Here is an 18,947-nt window from a genome sequence, read left to right as displayed (position 1 = left end):
TTCATTTTGAGAGCTGCTCAATCTCGAGCGTGAGCTACTTCCTGTCCACTCAGAGCTTTGTGTTTGCGCAGGTCTCTCCTCTGCACACCCACGTCTGTTTAGACTGTGAAGTGTTGCATTGTACTGCTGCTTGGAAGAGGAAGAATAGTTCCTACAGCCGTTCATTCAGTCCATCCTGAACATACTGATCCCTACAGATCCTCATTCTCTCTCTCTCCTGGCTTGACTCCAACCCTGGTCATTTCTTTTGCTTACACATCTATTAAGAGTTCAGAGGGAAAACGAAGGCCATTTAAGCCTGCTTTCACACCACGCATTTCTTTTAAACATGTAATACCATAGGAAGTGACTACCATGAGGGCGGAATGTGGGCATTTTCATTTTCACTAAATGCTCTGAATAGAAATTTTTGTATCCCACACATAAACAAGAGGGAGTGAGTGAGAGTTTTGGAAATTCAGACACATTGTCAAATTAGAAGTATTGCCTTTATAGTTCTAAAGCTGAGAACTGAACTGAAGCACAGGAAGAAACATCTCTGATTGCTGCTCGTTTGAACCCGCAAGATTGAATGCCCGCTTGTTAAGCCGTGACGTAATGACTGTATTTCTGGAGCCAAGCCTCGTCTTCTCAACATGCCACAGTGCCGTGTCCCTCGTTATCTGAACAGACCTGAGTGCAAAAAAACTATGCAATTGGAATGAAGGAAAACGTTTTCTTGCTTTTAATACTTATAAAATGTATAGGTCCAAAAAGAAAGTTTAAAATGAAGAACAAAGAGGTAAGAGCATGGTACGATCAATGATTGGTCGTGGGTGGGATCATGGTTATCAGTGATTGGTTGTGGATGGGACAACGGTCATCAGTGATTGGTCGAGGATGGGACCACGGTCATCACTGATTGGTCGAGGATGGGACCACGGTCATCACTGATTGGTCGTGGATGGGACCACGATCATCAGTGATTGGTCATGGATGGGACAACGGTCATCAGTGATTGGTCGAGGATGGGACCACGGTCATCACTGATTGGTCGTGGATGGGACCACGATCATCAGTGATTGGTCATGGATGGGACCACGATCATCAGTGATTGGTCGTGGGCGGGACCACAGTCATCAGTGATTGGTCGTGGGCGGGACCACAGTCATCAGTGATTGGTCGTGGGCGGGACCTCGGTCATCAGTGATTGGTCGTGAATGGGACCATGGTCATCAGTGATTGGTTGTGGGTGGAATCACGGTCATCAGTGATTGGTCGTGGGTGGGACCACGGTCATCAGTGATTGGTCGTGGGTGGGACCACGGTCATCAATGGTTGTTCACAAGTGCAAGTCAGCCGAGTGAACCTGCTTTATAAACTTGTATAACGACAGCTGTGATGTGAGCTGGAGAGCTGTATCAAGTTCAAAACATTCACCAACATGCTGAAAAGTCGCTAGAATTGTCGCTTGGCTTTTTTTTTTATTAAAAGTTGCTAAAGGGGTCTAAAAATCATGAGGAGGACAAGTAAGCAAAACAAACATGGAGGACAAAATTCTACTTGTGAGAGAGCAAATATAAAGAGGATTACGACAAACAGAAAACATTTCAATGCTTTTTGTTGTAAACATACATCTGCTGATGCATCAGTCTGGACACATTGTCAGTGATGTTCCTGGGATCATCGGGTGTTTTGGGTCTTTCAACATCATACATTCTCCTCCAGGTGGCCCCACCGGGGTTGATCAGACCCCAGCGTGTGTCCAGACAGCTCTAGCTACTCTGTCCCCATGGTTCTCATCTTTTTAACCACAGCCTTCTTGAGGCTCTCTCAGCCGTTTCAGTGGCTCTGCGGATGGTGTTATGTACAAGATTGTTTTTGTTTTGACCCATGTCTGACCTAGTTTTATATGTGTGTATTAGATGGTTCTAGAAAGCTTTGTTTTGATAGTGTTTGGTTGACGTCAATTTCTTGTTTATATCAAAAGTGGTCTTTTCTGGAACAATCTAGGTCAGTACGGAAGTAAACACAGACTGAGAAATCGTGCATGTTCTAGAACCAAGACTGAGGCCCTGTCCACACGGCAACGGATTCAGGTGAATCTGACAAAATTGTTTATCGTTTCGGCCTGGCGTCCACACGGCACCGGCGTTTTGGGTGCCCCAAAACGAAATCTTTTGAGAACGGGTTCCAGAGTGAAAAAATCTGGCAACGGCGCCGTTGCGAAGTCGTCTGGATGAGTAGAACGGATTTGTTTACGATGATGTCACAACCACATGACTGTCAGTGCTTCACGCCGGGTAGAAGTGTAACGAACTCGATGCGAGTTGTCAACAAATCCTATAACTTGGTTCATGAAACGCGCTTACAAAATATTTTCACTGTGAATATTTATTGTGTAATGGTGCAAAGTGAGAGAGAGAGAGAGAGAGAATAGCCCTTAGGGCAGAGTCTTTAGTCCAAACACTGTGGAAGCAGTACCAAACCGCGCACTGCCCGTGCGCTTTCCAAAAACAAAAACAATCCCGCCAGCAAACATAGGAAAAAAAAAGGAGCGATCTCACCTCTTCAGATGTTGGTTTAAGTCCGACAATACATTCCTCAAAAAAGGCGTAGAAGAACAAAGTAATCCATCAACGTGTAGCATTCAATTTATTCCGGACCATTAAAGAATTCTGGAGGATATCAGAATGTTTGTGTACCGGCTTCCATCTACCCCCGTTCATTCCTCTTTCCGCGTCTTTCATTTTACGCTACTGATTAATAATCAAAACTTTATGTGGCTAATGCTAAATGCTACAGAAGAAGGGGTTTATGCGCATGCGTCTACTTCTTCTATTGTTCTGGTGTCTCTGATGGGACCGTCTTACAGCGCACGTAGTGGTGTGGCATGTGTATTGCATCATTTTCAGCAAGCGTTGCATTGCCATATGAACCTGATATTTTACTGATCCATTGCCCATGTGGACGCTATATTTAAAAAAAAAATCTCGTTGCCATTGTCATGTGGATGTAGCCTGAAATATATATGAGACACATCGGCGCAGCTCTGGAGTGAGAGGGGTTTTTTTGCACAGAGTTTTATATGGAGCTCTTCATGGTGTTTATCAGGAGACAAGACAGTTCACCACTGTTTGTATGCTCTCGTTACGGCATTTTATGCATATCAACTGCATTTTGTGATTTCAGAGGTTTTTTTTTAAAATCTATTTGACTACCCTTGGAGGTTTTTGGGCTGGAGAACTGTTCACTTTGTGTTTAATTCCCAGTGTGGAATTTTTGTGTGTCTACACGGACTTCGTTCTGTGTTTTTCCGTGGACAAGTGAGCCGGCGTTGGATTTGAACTTTGTGTTGTTTTTATTGTACCACTTCAAGCTGTTTGTTGAATGCTGTACTGGTTTCATGGACACAATTTTGTGAGTGGCTGTCATGCTATTGATTTAACCTTATTGTTACCATAGTCTGCTGTTTTCTAAGTCTGTATTGTACATATTGTTTATATAATTACAGTTGTTATTGTTGCAAACAAAAAAAACAGATCGCTGTTGTTTGTCTTGGTTTATTTCTGTACCGTAACAATGGCAGTCCTCTTCCTCTCACCTTCGCTGCCCAAACTACTGAAGGCTCTAGCTAGAGAACGGGCCACGAATCCCTTACGCTACGTTCACACTGCAAGGCTTAATGCTCAATTCCGATTTTTTTGTGAAATCCGATTTTTTTGTGAGGTCGTTCACATTAACAAATATATGCGACTTGTATGTGATCCTCAGTATGAACGAAAAGCGACCTAAAAGTGTTCCGCATGCGCATTGCAGGATACGACGACGTCACACGCAGTGAGCATGGCCAGTGTTTACGGAAGTAAAACCGCCCGGTTGCGGTATGACCCATCCAATCTAGCTTGAATAGCTGCATCCCCCCAAATGGAAATCAGCTCCCCAACCTCTGCGTCCTTCCATTGAGAAGATTCAGAACCTTCACAGCCCGAAGCGTCCCTCGCATTGATGTCATGCGCAGGGGCGCAGATACGTTTTTTGAACTGTGAGGGACAAAAAACTGGGGGGGACAAAGCTGCCAGCAAACCAACCCCAACCCCGATATGCCTGTCAAACTTGTTGTGGGTTACCATAGCAACCAAGCTCGAGCTCGCAACCTGTGCAGTCTGCGCAGCTCAACCAACCGAATATCAGTCTTTGTTTTATGTGAGTTGTTGCAACTATGTATACACTGCCGTGCACCTCAATAAACCGAATGGTAATTAGTCTTTTGATTTTTCCGTGAGGTTTGCCTTATGCAAAGAAAGACAGCATAGACGTTTTTTCCTCCCTATAAGTGGGGGGGACCGAACGAGGTGAATTTAAATCTGGGTGGGACGAGTCCCCCCCTCTATCTGCGCCCGTCATTATGCGCCATGTTGCTGTAACTTTTTTTGAGAGACCCGCCGCCTACTTCAGCACAGAATAGTGACGTTTGTGGCTTGTTGATGACGTGTAAGTCGGATGAATGCGACCTGGCGGTTCAGACTGAAGTCGCATATGAAAAGATCGGATAGGAATCGGAATTAGGACCGCATATCCAAACGGCCTGGGTCGGATTTGAAAAAATCGGATCTGTGTCGTTCATATTGTCAATAAAAGATCGGATACAGGTAACATATGGGCGAAAAGATCGGATTTGAGTCACTTCAGCCTGCAGTGTGAACGTAGCCTTATAGCCAGCATCCACTGGGAGACACCTGGCTCTCCATCCTGATTGTTGACAACTGCTTATCAGTTCTGCATATTTGGAGAACTTTCTTTTGAAGACTTTGTCCAAGCGATCTTCCTGTGGGACTGTTAGCTCCAGCATCAGCATAGGATTCAGATATGAGGACAATGTCTGGTCGCAAGGTGGTGACTGCAATGTGGCTTGGGAACTTCAGCTGCCATCCAAGGTCCACCAATAGCTGTCAGTCTCTTGCCAAGATCAGGATGCCTGCGAATGATAATATTGCCAATACTGAGAACACTGCCAATATTCCAGTTTCTTATTTCTTTAATAAGAATCATTACGTGGAACCTTCACCAGCATATGATGTGATGTTGGATTTTAATGTCAGGATCAGACTACATGATATTATTGTCTTTCATCATATTCATCGTGTTCAGATTGCATAACATGCCATAAATTCTTGCTGTGTCTTGGTCAGGAGACTGGCAACAGGACAAATTTGACCGTGACCAATCATCCTTCATGTCCTTGCATTTTGTAATGGAGGAGGGTCAAGAAATTGTCAGTCATGACTAGGAACATGTTGTAGGTGTTGTCAAACTAGATGAAAAAAATACCAAAATTTCTGACATGCCAGTCTTTTGGTTGGGGTGTCGTGGGGTGTCGCATACGCCACAGCGCTGTTCTTTGATTTGATTATGTCACACTACAAGGCCTGTTCATCATTCCTGACGTTCATATTCTGGCCCGACACTGGAAATTTGTCTGCCACGACAAAATCCTACTGCATCTTATCTATCATACGGTAGCTCGTGCTGTATCACAAGGCAGAGTAACAAACTCAGAGGAAAGCGTCATCTGCCCTCTTCTGAATACATAAGCTCAAAGATGTCGATTGGTGATTGGCACAGATTGCCAATTATATCATGATTGGTTAGTGTCACTGTGATTGACAGGGACAGAGAGTATGGAATCCCTCCTACCAAGAGAACATGGCCAGTTTTGCTTGTATATGTCTCGGTCATGAATGATTGTGGTGTCGCACTCCACCAAAAAAAAAAATCCTCCAAGTGTGAAAGCGCCTTAGTTTGTATCATTAGTTACCTGGAAAAAACAGGATGTAGAGCCGGGATTAGTCACTAGAATGAGACAGGGACTGGAATTTAGATAAAATAAAACCTGCAGAAATATTTCTAACACATTAAAAAAACAGCAGATGCTGCTGTTCTTCATATATCATATCATTTTCTCACTCCAAATGTAAGCGAACTGCTATAAAAAGCACATTATGTTAATTGGCTGTAGCCCATGAGTCCTCCATTTACAGAGTGATTCAGATGCATTCTTTCTTATAGACTTAAGCTGAAACACATTATAAAATAATTTATGCAAATAATCAGGCCACCGGCACGGTGGTGTAGTGGTTAGCGCTGTCGCCTCACAGCAAGGTCCTGGGTTCGAGCCCCGGGGCCGGCAAGGGCCTTTCTGTGCGGAGTTTGCATGTTCTCCCCGTGTCCGCGTGGGTTTCCTCCGGGTGCTCTGGTTTCCCCCACAGTCCAAAGACATGCAGGTTAGGTTAACTGGTGACTCTAAATTGACCGTAGGTGTGAATGTGAGTGTGAATGGTTGTCTGTGTCTATGTGTCAGCCCTGTGATGACCTGGCGACTTGTCCAGGGTGTACCCCGCCTTTCGCCCGTAGTCAGCTGGGATAGGCTCCAGCTTGCCTGCGACCCTGTAGAAGGATAAAGCGGCTACAGATAATGAGATGAGATGAGAATCAGGCCACCACCCAGAAATGCCAGATTTTTACAAGCAGCCTGAGTTGAAGCAAAATTTTATCCCTTTTTACTTGCAACACATAACCTTGTACCCTATCTACTTTATTAAAGCTAGACGGCCTTTCAATTTCATAAGATTGGTGAAATTGAGTTCCCTCTGAAATGTGGTCATTGTGATATATGCTTATTTCTGTAATATCTCACAAAATATCAGGCCATTCTGTGGCTGGGAAGTTATTTAATTTGAGGGGATTAAAGCAAATAATGTGCATGAAATCGCTCGCTTCGCGCAGTCAAGCAGACAGAGGAAGTCCATGTGCGCATGCGCAGGTTTACCTTTGACCGTGCACTGACAGTTCCATCATTCTGTTGCTAAATGAACAGCTGATCACACCGAGGTGCTCGCTGACTGCTGATATTTATTAGTTTGGTCCTGCGTTTCCTTTCCTTCGTATATAACATAACGTCTTTTCTTCTCGCTTTCTGTTAATGTAGTCGGTCTTTCACGCTTCATTCGCACACTTACGTCCTCCATTTTTTTCTCCTGTTTCAAATTTGTATCCCACAATGCCTTGCGCGAACAGGGAAAGCCCACCACATCATGCATGACGTAGTATCTTGAATCGGGTCATGGTGAAGCAGGAAAAAATAGCGGAGAATTTAGGGCCACGTGGCCTTAAATTCATTAATTGTTCTATTAGAAAAAAAATTGGAAGTCTGTGATTCGAATTCAGTATCTTTCGGTCCACTAAACAAAAACAATTGAGTGTCAGGGAAAATTCTTTTACGAACCTACACTTGAAAAATCTGAAAGGCAGTCTACCTTTAACAGCGAAAGAAAGCTCACTTCGGTAAAATGAGAATCGTGAGCACAAGGTAGAGCTAGCGTAGAATGACCGACTTCTTTAAAAAAATCCCTTCTTTTTTAACATTTAATGATGATATTGTTTGTTTTTTAACATTTGATGATAAACACTCACTACGTTTACATGCACATAGAGAGAATCGAATTTCTGCCGTTGCTCGACTGAAATCGAAGTTCAAAATGCCATGTATACACCTTAATTCGGCTGAAATTGAACTGAACTTGATTTCTCGGAATCGAGCTACACGACCTAGTTTATGCGATTTCTGCCGAGCTGCTTTGTGCATGTATACCCTATCGAGCTCGTTGTCGAGCTACTTCCGGAAGTGACGAGTGACGAGACCACAAGCGGGAAACACAACAGCCTCGGTCGGCATGACAACAGTAGTAGTGAGCAGCAGAAGAGGTCAGGAGGAACAAACGAAGAAGAGAAAATGGCGATGTAGAGCTCTCTGAAGTGTGGGTGGAGCACAGAGGACGGCAGGACAAAGCTTCTGGTACTAATAGGCTTTTTATTGTCAGACTTTTCAGTTTAACAGCCTACTTTTATTCTTGAGAGAAAAACACACACACGCGCGCGCGCGCTGTGTTCTAGTCCCGGGATGAGCTCTCCCCTCTGCTCTCCCTCTGCCTCCTTAAATAGGGTGCGGTTACTGGGAAGACACAAACACAGGTTAATTACCGTCAGGTGAAGTGATTCTGCCACTCACCTTCCCTGGCTCCGCCCTCCTGTCACAGACCGGCGCTTGACCACGCCCCCACTGCCACAGGCAAGCAGAAACGTGCACTTCTGGAGCAATGAGGAGACAGACTTCATGCTCATTCAGATTAAGGAGTTGAATATATTAAAATTCATGGACGGGAGAAAAACGCGCAATGGAGAACACAGAACTGATAACTTTGTTTACACTCTTGAATAGCTCTTCTTCATGACGACAACCGGAAGTGTACCAACACGATGGGGCGTGTTGCACCACCTGTGGCTCGGGTGCACAATGCACCTCACACAATAGCCCGATTTCATTGTGTGCATGTAGGATTGGATTTCTCTGGCACCCTGCTGGGACCTTCAGTTCGATTACCGACAGCAGCTCGATTTGGATGTGCATGTAAACGTAATCACTGTGATAGACACTTTAGAACGTTACAGCTCCTTTAATAGGTTAACATTGTTATAGGAGCTCCTAAGTGGTGCAACAGAAAAGCCCCGTCATCCAGAGATCATTAGTTTGAATCCCGATAAGGCCACATTGAGGCTAAAATGGGCCTGTGCTCTCAGGGAGGAGGAGTGGTAGCTTCCTGTCTCTCCACTATCAATTACAATGATGTGAGCTCATGTATATGGAAGAGGGTGGATAGTGCTTTCCTTCTTACGCTGCCCCTAATGTTCCATACATTCGTAAAGATGCGTTCAGATGGTGTCACATACCTTGGAGGAAGCACATGACTTTCACCCTCCCTGGTTGGGAGCTGTCATGTGATAGGGTGGGTGGGAATTGGCCATATTTAAATTAGGAAGAAAACTGTGGGGGAAAAATTGTTATAAAAGTGGAATAATATCATGCAAGTTTTTAGTGTATAAATTATAGTGCATTTCCAGCTTAGCATAGCAGGCACTCATTTGCATACCCATCACGGCCTAAATCTTAGAGAAGCAGCTTTGGGACCAAAAGGTCGCTGGTTCAATTCCCTGGTCCAGCAGGAATGGCTGAAGTGCCCTTGAGCAAGGCACCTAACCCCCAACTGCTCCCCAGGCTGCTCTGGGTATGTTGTATGTCGCTCTGGATAAGAGCATCTGCTAAATACCTGTAATGTAGTCATTCCCTACTGCTACATTATTCTAATATTTAATGCCATTGTTTCAGCACTGTAAGTATTTACTCTTACAAAAGAAATGCGCTTATGGGTTGTCTATATTGGCCCGTGTTCTTCCAGCGCGTTATATGATGTTCATTTTGCGCCTATTGTTCAGCAGAAATCTGGAGGGTTTTGTTACCGCGACAGTTTTCCCTATTCTAGCAGATTTGTTTTTTGGTTTTTTTGCTAAACACCAAGTGTGTATGTGTAAGTGTGCTGTAAAAGAGTAAGTGCATTACATTTATAGTAATATGGGGTCAAGGTTCTTCTTTGCTAAAATCACATTATTCATTATTTCCATTCCATCTATCCATTATCCGTAACCGCTTATCCTGTGCAGGGTCACGGGCAAGCTGGAGCCTATCCCAACTGACTATAGGTGAGAGGCGGGGTACACCCTGGACAAGTCACCAGGTCGTCGCAGGGCTGACACATAGAGACAAACAACCATTCACACTCACATTCACACCTACGGTCAATTTAGAGCCACCAATTAGCCTAACCTGCATGTCTTTGGACTGTGAGGGAAACCGGAGCACCTGGAGGAAACCCACACAGACACGGGGAGAACTCCACACAAAAAGGCCCCTGTCAGCCACGGGGCTCAAACCCAGAACCTTCTTGCTGTGAGGCGACAATGCTAACCACTACACCACCTGAGAAAGCAGCAGTATATTACATAAAGCCTAGGTCACAACCGGACGTACGATTTTTTGGCCGTGCGATTTTTGGCGTTTCCCAAATCGCTGTGTTTTTTTTGTTCATGGAGAAAGACACGCGTTGGCCGTAAGTTTGTCTTGCAACCTGAAAAAAACGTAAGCGCCCGTAGAGTTTGTTTGACATGACAAAGAACCTCTGCGGCTGGTCTACGGCTCGAAAATCAGCACGTCACACGCGCGCCCTCCGTGCATTTCATGCACGCCCTCCGTGCGTTTCTTGCACGTAGACCGGCCGTAGGAGCACGTACGGCAGGTTGTGACCGAGGCTTAAGAGAGACTTTTCAGACAAAACATAATGAAGGCTGCTGGGTTTTGCTGCAAAAATAAGAAGCAAAGTCAAAGTGTCCAGAAGAACTGTGGCTGGTTCTACAAGATGCTCAGTAAAACCTACAGCTCATTTCTTTATAAAACTGCACTAACGGTACCGATTGTACTATTTTTTTTAAGCAAACGGTCAGCACACCAAATACTGACTTGGTTTCATTTATTTACCATTTCCTGCTCGTTATCGTACTTTTTATAATTATTTTTGAAGGCGTCTTTGCTGTACAGCATTTCTTTGCAAGTGCCTCAGACTTTGCACAGAAATCAGTTTTCTAAATGGTATGTTGGTTTGATTTGATTACAGCATTGGATTATTAAAGAGCACCCGATTACGGCAGTGTCTTTTAGGTCTACCCAGTATTTCAGTGGACCAAACTGACTACTGACAAAAAAAAAAAAACCTGTAGCAGAGCCAGTCCATGTCCATGGATGAAAATAAATAAGTTTAACAATGAAAGATGAATATGGTGGTCACTGATGAATCTACAGTCTGGGCTAGGAAGAAATCAGACCTATTTATCGCTGCTTCTTCATACTTCATCATCTGTGTTAATACTTTACAACCATTTGTGTATTTCTTTTTATCTTTGAAATACCTGTTAGAAAGGGCGGCACGGTGGTGTAGTGGTTAGCGCCAGTGGCGGCTGGTAGTCTTTCAAACAGGGGAGGCTGGTCGGTTACGAAATTTCCAGATTTTAAAAGAAAAAAGAAAAAACACATCAATTTTGCCCATACTCTTGCCTCTGATCTGGCTGATTGTTGGCAGGGTCACAAACTGTGAAATAACAGGTTCTTTTGGCCCATTAGCCTACTGTCCAATATACATGATGTTGGGGGTGTATATTTTAACATTTTATATTTTAAAATTGTGGCATGTTGTTTAAAAATTGATCATTATTGAAAGCAGCTCTTTGTCAGGAACCTCAGCAGTAACAGCAGAGTGTTCTGGAATAGGCACAAGCACTGACCTTGCGGAGCCAAACATAGAGTTGGGTGCCACACATTTCATTCAATGACACTTTCCCTATATTTTACTTATTTTGACTGAGAAGTATTTTATTGACAATTTTGATAACCCTTCACTTTTAATCCAGGTCTGTAGTGTGAAATGTTCTCGGCTGTGTTTTTGTTTAAAAATGTTTTCCAAATTGTAGCTGTGTTTAATTCATATCCAGAAAAATCTATATTCCAATATAATATACTCAGCATAAACATTTTAAATAGATTCTATATTTTTGGTCCATCCATGACATATTACTAAAGTAGCCTATTTACTGTTGTTGATGTGGGTCACTTGCTGTTAGCCAATTCACTTTCTCATACCAGGAGAGCTGAAAGGAACGAGTATTATTCCCTACCTTTTTCACCAAGTCAATTTGAGGCGTTGGTCTACCCTGTTCTTTAATTTTAATTTTTTCCTCGAAAGGAAGACTGGCAAATGGCTTCGCCAAAATTAAATCAGCAATGCTTGGCCTCCATGCGCAGCTTTCTTGCTAGCTGACTAGCCCCCTCAAGTTCAAGTTCAGTCACTCAAATAAACGAAATTTCTGGAACTAAGATAGCAAACTTGACAACACTATATTTACAATGAAAATATATACAAACTAAAAAAGCTGGTAGAAACCGTATGTAATGAATGAAATCGAAATGTAATACACCACACCACTTGTGAATCCGCATGGGACTGAACTGAGATTCACCGCTGCCTGTCTATATTTGAAACGAGCTGTCAATCAAAGAAAATATCCGGCCGCTTTCACCAATCACCAGTCTCCTCGCGGAAACTGCCCTGTCCTTCCCACTGTGAGGCTCGGAGTCCGTAGGCGGGCGTTTTCGCAGTATTTGTCCAATAATCGTCTTGCATTTTGATACTGAAAAGCGCATAGCTCCCAAATGCCATTGAAGTCCACTGAGGCTGGGCTGCATTGCACTGTCACGAGGGGGAAAAACTCACGCACACATTAGGCGAACTGGGGAAAGTTATAACGGAATGATTTCGCACTGTAGTTGGGTTGAGCACATATATTTCTATGATTCTGGATCTGAAATAGCAATGTTATAAGGTTGGCTATAACATAAGCCTAGCACAATTCATCCTACACGATGTTCGTCATTTTTAGAGGAGGCTGAGCCTCCCTCGTTGTCTTAGAGCAATCGCCCGTGGTTAGCGCTGTCGCCTCACAGCAAGAAGGTCCTGGGTTTGATCTAGCGGCCGATGAGGGCTTTTCTGTGTGGAGTTTGCATGTTCTCCCCGTGTCCGCGTGGATTTCCTCCGGGTGCTCCGGTTTCCCCCACAGTCCAAAGGCATGCAGCTTAGGTTAACTGGTGACTCTAAATTGACCGTAGGTGTGAATGTGAGTGTGAATGGTTGTCTGTGTCTCTGTGTCAGCCCTGCGATGACCTGGCGACTTGTCCAGGGTGTACCCCGCCTCTCGCCCATAGTCAGCTGGGATAGGCTCCAGCTTGCCTGCGACCCTGTTGGACAGGATGGGCGGTTACAGAGGTTAAAAACTCTGCTCAAGTCTTATTCATTCTATAGTGTTGGATTTTATAGACTTAAAGCTCAATCTCTCCTGAAATCAGCTGTTAGTTTGAACAAAGCTTAGGGCCTGGTCCCAAAACACCGACAACTATAACTGTACCTATAACTACAACTCTGACTCTCCGTCTGCCTGAATTTAGTTCCAGTCTGGAGCAGCCACACCACAACTATAATCCCGACTATAATATCGCTTGGTCCTGCCACTCACGGAAATAAATGCATGCAATTTAGGAATAATCATGGAAGTTTTTTCCAAGTAGTAGCACATTATTCCAGTCATACTGTACAGCTTGGACTTCAAAACAACCCATGCACACACTCCAGTGGTTGATAAAATACAGATAGGTCATGGACCATGGAAATCTAATAAAAAGGATACAAAATACGGAGTGGTTACGGATTTTAATACGGATGCTAGTAATTTACGGATTGCTCACAGACGTTTCAGTATATTACAGATTGGTTACTGATTTCATACGGATGATGCATCACGGGCGGCACGGTGGTGTAGTGGTTACCGCTGTCGCCTCACAGCAAGAAGGTCCTGGGTTCGAGCCCCGGGGCCGGCGAGGGCCTTTCTGTGTGGAGTTTGCATGTTCTCCCCGTGTCCGCGTGGGTTTCCTCCGGGTGCTCCGGTTTCCCCCACAGTCCAAAGACATGCAGGTTAGGTTAACTGGTGACTCTAAATTGACCGTAGGTGTGAATGTGAGTGTGAATGGTTGTCTGTGTCTATGTGTCAGCCCTGTGATGACCTGGCGACTTGTCCAGGGTGTACCCCGCCTTTCGCCCGTAGTCAGCTGGGATAGGCTCCAGCTTGCCTGCGACCCTGTAGAAGGATAAAGCGGCTAGAGATGATGAGATGAGATGATGCATCACGGATAAAAAAAATTAAGAATTCTGAAACAAATGTTTGGACTGCTGAAGTTCATAATTAAAATATCTTACCTGCATTTATATGTTTACTTTTTTTATTTAATATTGATATTTCACGGAAAATCATATATCCGTCAATAAAAGATCCGTACTTTGGATTATATTTTTTTCCATGAATCCGTATTCCGTGACTTCATGATATAACAAGGATGTACAAAGATGCCCAGGGAAAAATAGCACGTGCTCAGACAACGTCACATGTAAACAATTGCCTGGTTGATCAGATGTTTATCGGATCAGGTCCAGGTTTGGAACAATTGCTCCAGAAGCAATCTCACCGATATGGATAAACCCAGGCCTGGGCTATAGGGATCGTTATTGGTCTGGTGTGACCATCAACCACAAACTTCAGGAGACCCATTTATTTATAGTTATCATTATAGTTGTGGGGCGGCATGGTAGTGTAGTGGTTAGCGCTGTCGCCTCACAGCAAGAAGGTCTGGGTTCGAGCCCCGTGGCCGGCGAGGGCCTTTCTGTGCGGAGTTTGCATGTTCTCCCCGTGTCCGCATGGGTTTCCTCCGGGTGCTCCGGTTTCCCCCACAGTCCAAAGACATGCAGGTTAGGTTAACTGGTGACTCTAAATTGACCGTAGGTGTGAATGTGAGTGTGAATGGTTGTCTGTGTCTATGTGTCAGCCCTGTGATGACCTGGCGACTTGTCCAGGGTGTACCCCGCCTTTCGCCCGTAGTCAGCTGGGATAGGCTCCAGCTTGCCTGCGACCCTGTAGAACAGGATAAAGCGGCTAGAGATAATGAGATGAGATGAGATTATAGTTGTAGTTATCGGTATTGTAGGACTGGGCCTTCATACAGTACTTTCCAACACAGTTAGCACTTGCTTGATACTATTGTACACGGTTATAAAAGAGAAATGATTTATATTTTCATGTATCTGTGTCACCCAGAAGACCGTCATCTCTGCTCTCTTAGGGATACATCTATAGCTATAGCTATATTTTCAGATATCTGTAAAACTGCTTTGTGACAGCGTAAATGCATGATACTGTATAAATAAAATCAAATTGAAAGACAAACTCGTATGCATTTATTCCGAGTGGGTGGTGCTTATCAAAAGCGATAACATAAAACACCACTCTGAAACAAAACAACCATTTGGAATTGTCTTATTTATAGCTATCATGTCTTAATCTGTAACATAACCTGGAGTTGATGTCTGAGGCTGAAATGCAGACACTGAGATACAGACAGGATGACGAAAGGATGAGACAAACAGCACAGCGTGATGCTTCCTTTTTTTTTAAGCACTCAGCTGACACGGTAATATGAGATGAGAACACGCCTTTCTAATCCACAATACGCGAGCCTTTTGAAACATGTTTATACAAGGGAGGCCTTTCACTTCGACAAGAGATCAGCGGCGTGACGTTGATAATAATACGATGTGTAGATTGATCACTAGCTCATTATTTCACTGGCAGGAAAATCGTCTCCTTTCATATGAACCAGTGGGATAAATGCTGAGCGTTTCTTCAGCCTTTAAACCTGGATGGTACATCAACAGCTATATAATCTGTGTGCGGCCAGGCGGGGATTATTTATTGTAACCCTGCAGCTGGATGTGCAGTGTAGTAATCAGGCTAATCAGGGCTTCAGCATCCAAACATGACTTGGTTAAATCCCAGACTCACAGGATTACATATAAGAGCAAATCACACACAGATAAAGATCAGACTAAGATCAGCAGCGGCGGCATTAGCTCAAGCAAAAAGAAGTCACTATTTCAACCTGATTAAATTATCATTGATTTCATCTTGTCCTATGACCTTGCGGAGAACAGATTGGTCCTGTGACATGATCTTAGATGGATAATCAAGATGCGCATTTCTGCATGCGGTGATTTATATAACACTGTCTTTTAATGTCCTTGAGCTCTCAGATCTGAGCTTTTCCTCTTCGAGGCTGCAGTATTGGCAGACACATAGTGCATCGAACATGTTGCCTGAAGCAATGGCAGTCTGCGCGTGAATGATTTGCCATTTTTAGCAACACGACACTACAGTGGCTTTGCGTTTCATTTCTGAATGCCAGCTTTGAATGGCATTCATTTAAATTTGCGTCATATTTGAAAACACAGAAGTGTGTTTGCAGATTCAGTTATGTAGCATGGAAGAAGAAGATTACAAGTCGGTGCTGAATATTTATGAGGAAGAAATCAACAAATGATGTTTAATATGTTTGTCTAGGTCAGCGTTTCTCAACCTTTTTTCAGTCACGGCACCCTTCAGAAGTATGCAAATTCTCAAGGCACCCCCCATATAAAATATACGCAGTCACGCTGACTATACGCTGACCCCAGCAGAGACCTTGTGACATGGGAAAGGGGGCCATGAGACAAATTTTGATGATGCATGAGGCGGGGATGATCTGCATTAGCGTAACTATCGTTTTTTGGAATTTTAATTCATTTTATTTACAACCCCGATTCCAAAAAAGTTGGGACAAAGTACAAATTGTAAATAAAAATGGAATGCAATAATTTACAAATCTCAAAAACTGATATTGTATTCACAATAGAACATAGACAACATATCAAATGTCGAAAGTGAGACATTTTGAAATTTCATGCCAAATATTGGCTCATTTGAAATTTCATGACAGCAACACATCTCAAAAAAGTTGGGACAGGGGCAATAAGAGGCTGGAAAAGTTAAAGGTACAAAAAAGGAACAGCTGGAGGACCAAATTGCAACTCATTAGGTCAATTGGCAATAGGTCATTAACATGACTGGGTATAAAAAGAGCATCTTGGAGTGGCAGCGGCTCTCAGAAGTAAAGATGGGAAGAGGATCACCAATCCCCCTAATTCTGCGCCGACAAATAGTGGAGCAATATCAGAAAGGAGTTTGACAGTGTAAAATTGCAAAGAGTTTGAACATATCATCATCTACAGTGCATAATATCATCAAAAGATTCAGAGAATCTGGAAGAATCTCTGTGCGTAAGGGTCAAGGCCGGAAAACCATACTGGGTGTCCTTGATCTTCGGGCCCTTAGACGGCACTGCATCACATACAGGCATGCTTCTGTATTGGAAATCACAAAATGGGCTCAGGAATATTTCCAGAGAACATTATCTGTGAACACAATTCACTGTGCCATCTGCCATTGCCAGTTAAAACTCTATAGTTCAAAGAAGAGGCCATATCTAAACATGATCCAGAAGCGCAGACGTCTTCTCTGGGCCAAGGCTCATTTAAAATGGACTGTGGCAAAGTGGAAAACTGTTCTGTGGTCAGACGAATCAAAATTTGAAGTTCTTTATGGAAATCAGGGACGCCGTGTCATTCGGACTAAAGAGGAGAAGGACGACCCAAGTCGTTATCAGCGCTCAGTTCAGAAGCCTGCATCTCTGATGGTATGGGGTTGCATTAGTGCGTGTGGCATGGGCAGCTTACACATCTGGAAAGACACCATCAATGCTGAAAGGTATATCCAGGTTCTAGAGCAACATATGCTCCCATCCAGACGACGTCTCTTTCAGGGAAGACCTTGCATTTTCCAACATGACAATGCCAAACCACATACTGCATCAATTACAGCATCATGGCTGCGTAGAAGAAGGGTCCGGGTACTGAACTGGCCAGCCTGCAGTCCAGATCTTTCACCCATAGAAAACATTTGGCGCATCATAAAACGGAAGATACGACAAAAAAGACCTAAGACAGTTGAGCAACTAGAATCCTACATTAGACAAGAATGGGTTAACATTCCTATCCCTAAACTTGAGCAACTTGTCTCCTCAGTCCCCAGACGTTTACAGACTGTTGTAAAGAGAAAAGGGGATGTCTCACAGTGGTAAACATGGCCTTGTCCCAACTTTTTTGAGATGTGTTCACCTAATTTTTCTCTTTAAATGATACATTTTCTCAGTTTAAACATTTGATATGTCATCTATGTTCTATTCTGAATAAAATTTGGAATTTTGAAACTTCCACATCATTGCATTCCGTTTTTATTTACAATTTGTACTTTGTCCCAACTTTTTTGGAATCGGGGTTGTATTTCAATGTTAGAATATATAATTTTTTGACGGCACCCCAAATGAAGCCAGACGGCACCCCGGTTGAGAAAGGCTGGTCTAGGTGTTTAAATCAGGGATCCACCAAAAATTCACTTATATTTACATTTATTGCATTCGGCAAGCATCCTGATCCAGAGTGACTTGCATTTACATCAATCTTATTTATATATGTATACAGCTGAGCAGTTGAGGGTTACGGGCCTTGCTAGCATTTGGTCAAAGGGTTTGAACAGTAGATGAAGAGTGAAAAAGTGTGCCGTGTGGAAACATTTGACGGCAAACAATTTGTAATCATGCCACAGGTTATGGTGCTGCTTCACAACTCGCTGTTTTGACCCTGAGCTCCAGTTACTCTCTGTGTGGCGTTTCTCTTGTTCCCTTTATTCTCCCGTGTGTGTATGCGTGTCCTCTAGGGTGTGCCTTCTCCTCTATGAGTTTGATATACACACACACACACACACCTGTGCAAGTCTTAGGCCCCCTATTTTATGACATCTGCATTATCGAGTCAGTACAAAAACATTTTAGAGTCCAAACGTTCGTTTTCCAGCACGAAATAAATGTTACAGAAAAAAAATGTTTGTATCTGAGCAGCATATTACATAAGAGACCATTTTTCAGATTAAAAAAGAAAACATAATGAAGGCTGCTGGGTCTCATCTCATTATCTCTAGCCGCTTTATCCTTCTACAGGGTCGCAGGCAAGCTGGAGCCTATCCCAGCTGACTACGGGCGAAAGGCGGGGTACACCCTGGACAAGTCGCCAGGTCATCGCAGGGCTGACACATAGACACAGACAACCATTCACACTCACGGTCAATTTAGAGTCACCAGTTAACCTAACCTGCATGTCTTTGGACTGTGGGGGAAACCGGAGCAAACCCACGCGGACACGGGGAGAACATGCAAACTCCACACAGAAAGGCCCTCGCCAGTCCCGGGGCTCGAACCCAGGACCTTCTTGCTGTGAGGCGACAGCGCTAACCACTACACCACCGTGCCGCCCCAGGCTGCTGGCTTTTGGTGCAAAATTAAGAAGCACGTGTGGCAGTCAAAGTGTCCAGAAGAACTGTGTCTGGTTCTGTAAGACGCTCAGTAAAACCTACAGTTCCTCATTTCCTTATAAAACTGCACTCATTGTACCTGAGACTACTTTTTTTTTTTACAGCAAAGGGTCGTCTCACACCAAATATTG

At 43.7% G+C, this 18,947-nt stretch overlaps 1 protein-coding gene across 7 annotated transcripts in view; it reads left to right on the top strand.

Moving 5' to 3' along the window:
* stxbp1a (syntaxin binding protein 1a) overlaps nt 1-18,947 on the top strand; it is a 94,123-nt gene that overhangs the window by 19,766 nt on the left and 55,410 nt on the right. The window lies entirely within an intron of this gene.

The sequence above is a fragment of the Neoarius graeffei genome, chromosome 12 (assembly GCF_027579695.1).
Source record: "Neoarius graeffei isolate fNeoGra1 chromosome 12, fNeoGra1.pri, whole genome shotgun sequence".
Taxonomy (NCBI): domain Eukaryota; kingdom Metazoa; phylum Chordata; class Actinopteri; order Siluriformes; family Ariidae; genus Neoarius; species Neoarius graeffei.
Note: the sequence above shows the minus strand (reverse complement) of the source record. Positions and strands in the feature narration are given on the sequence as shown.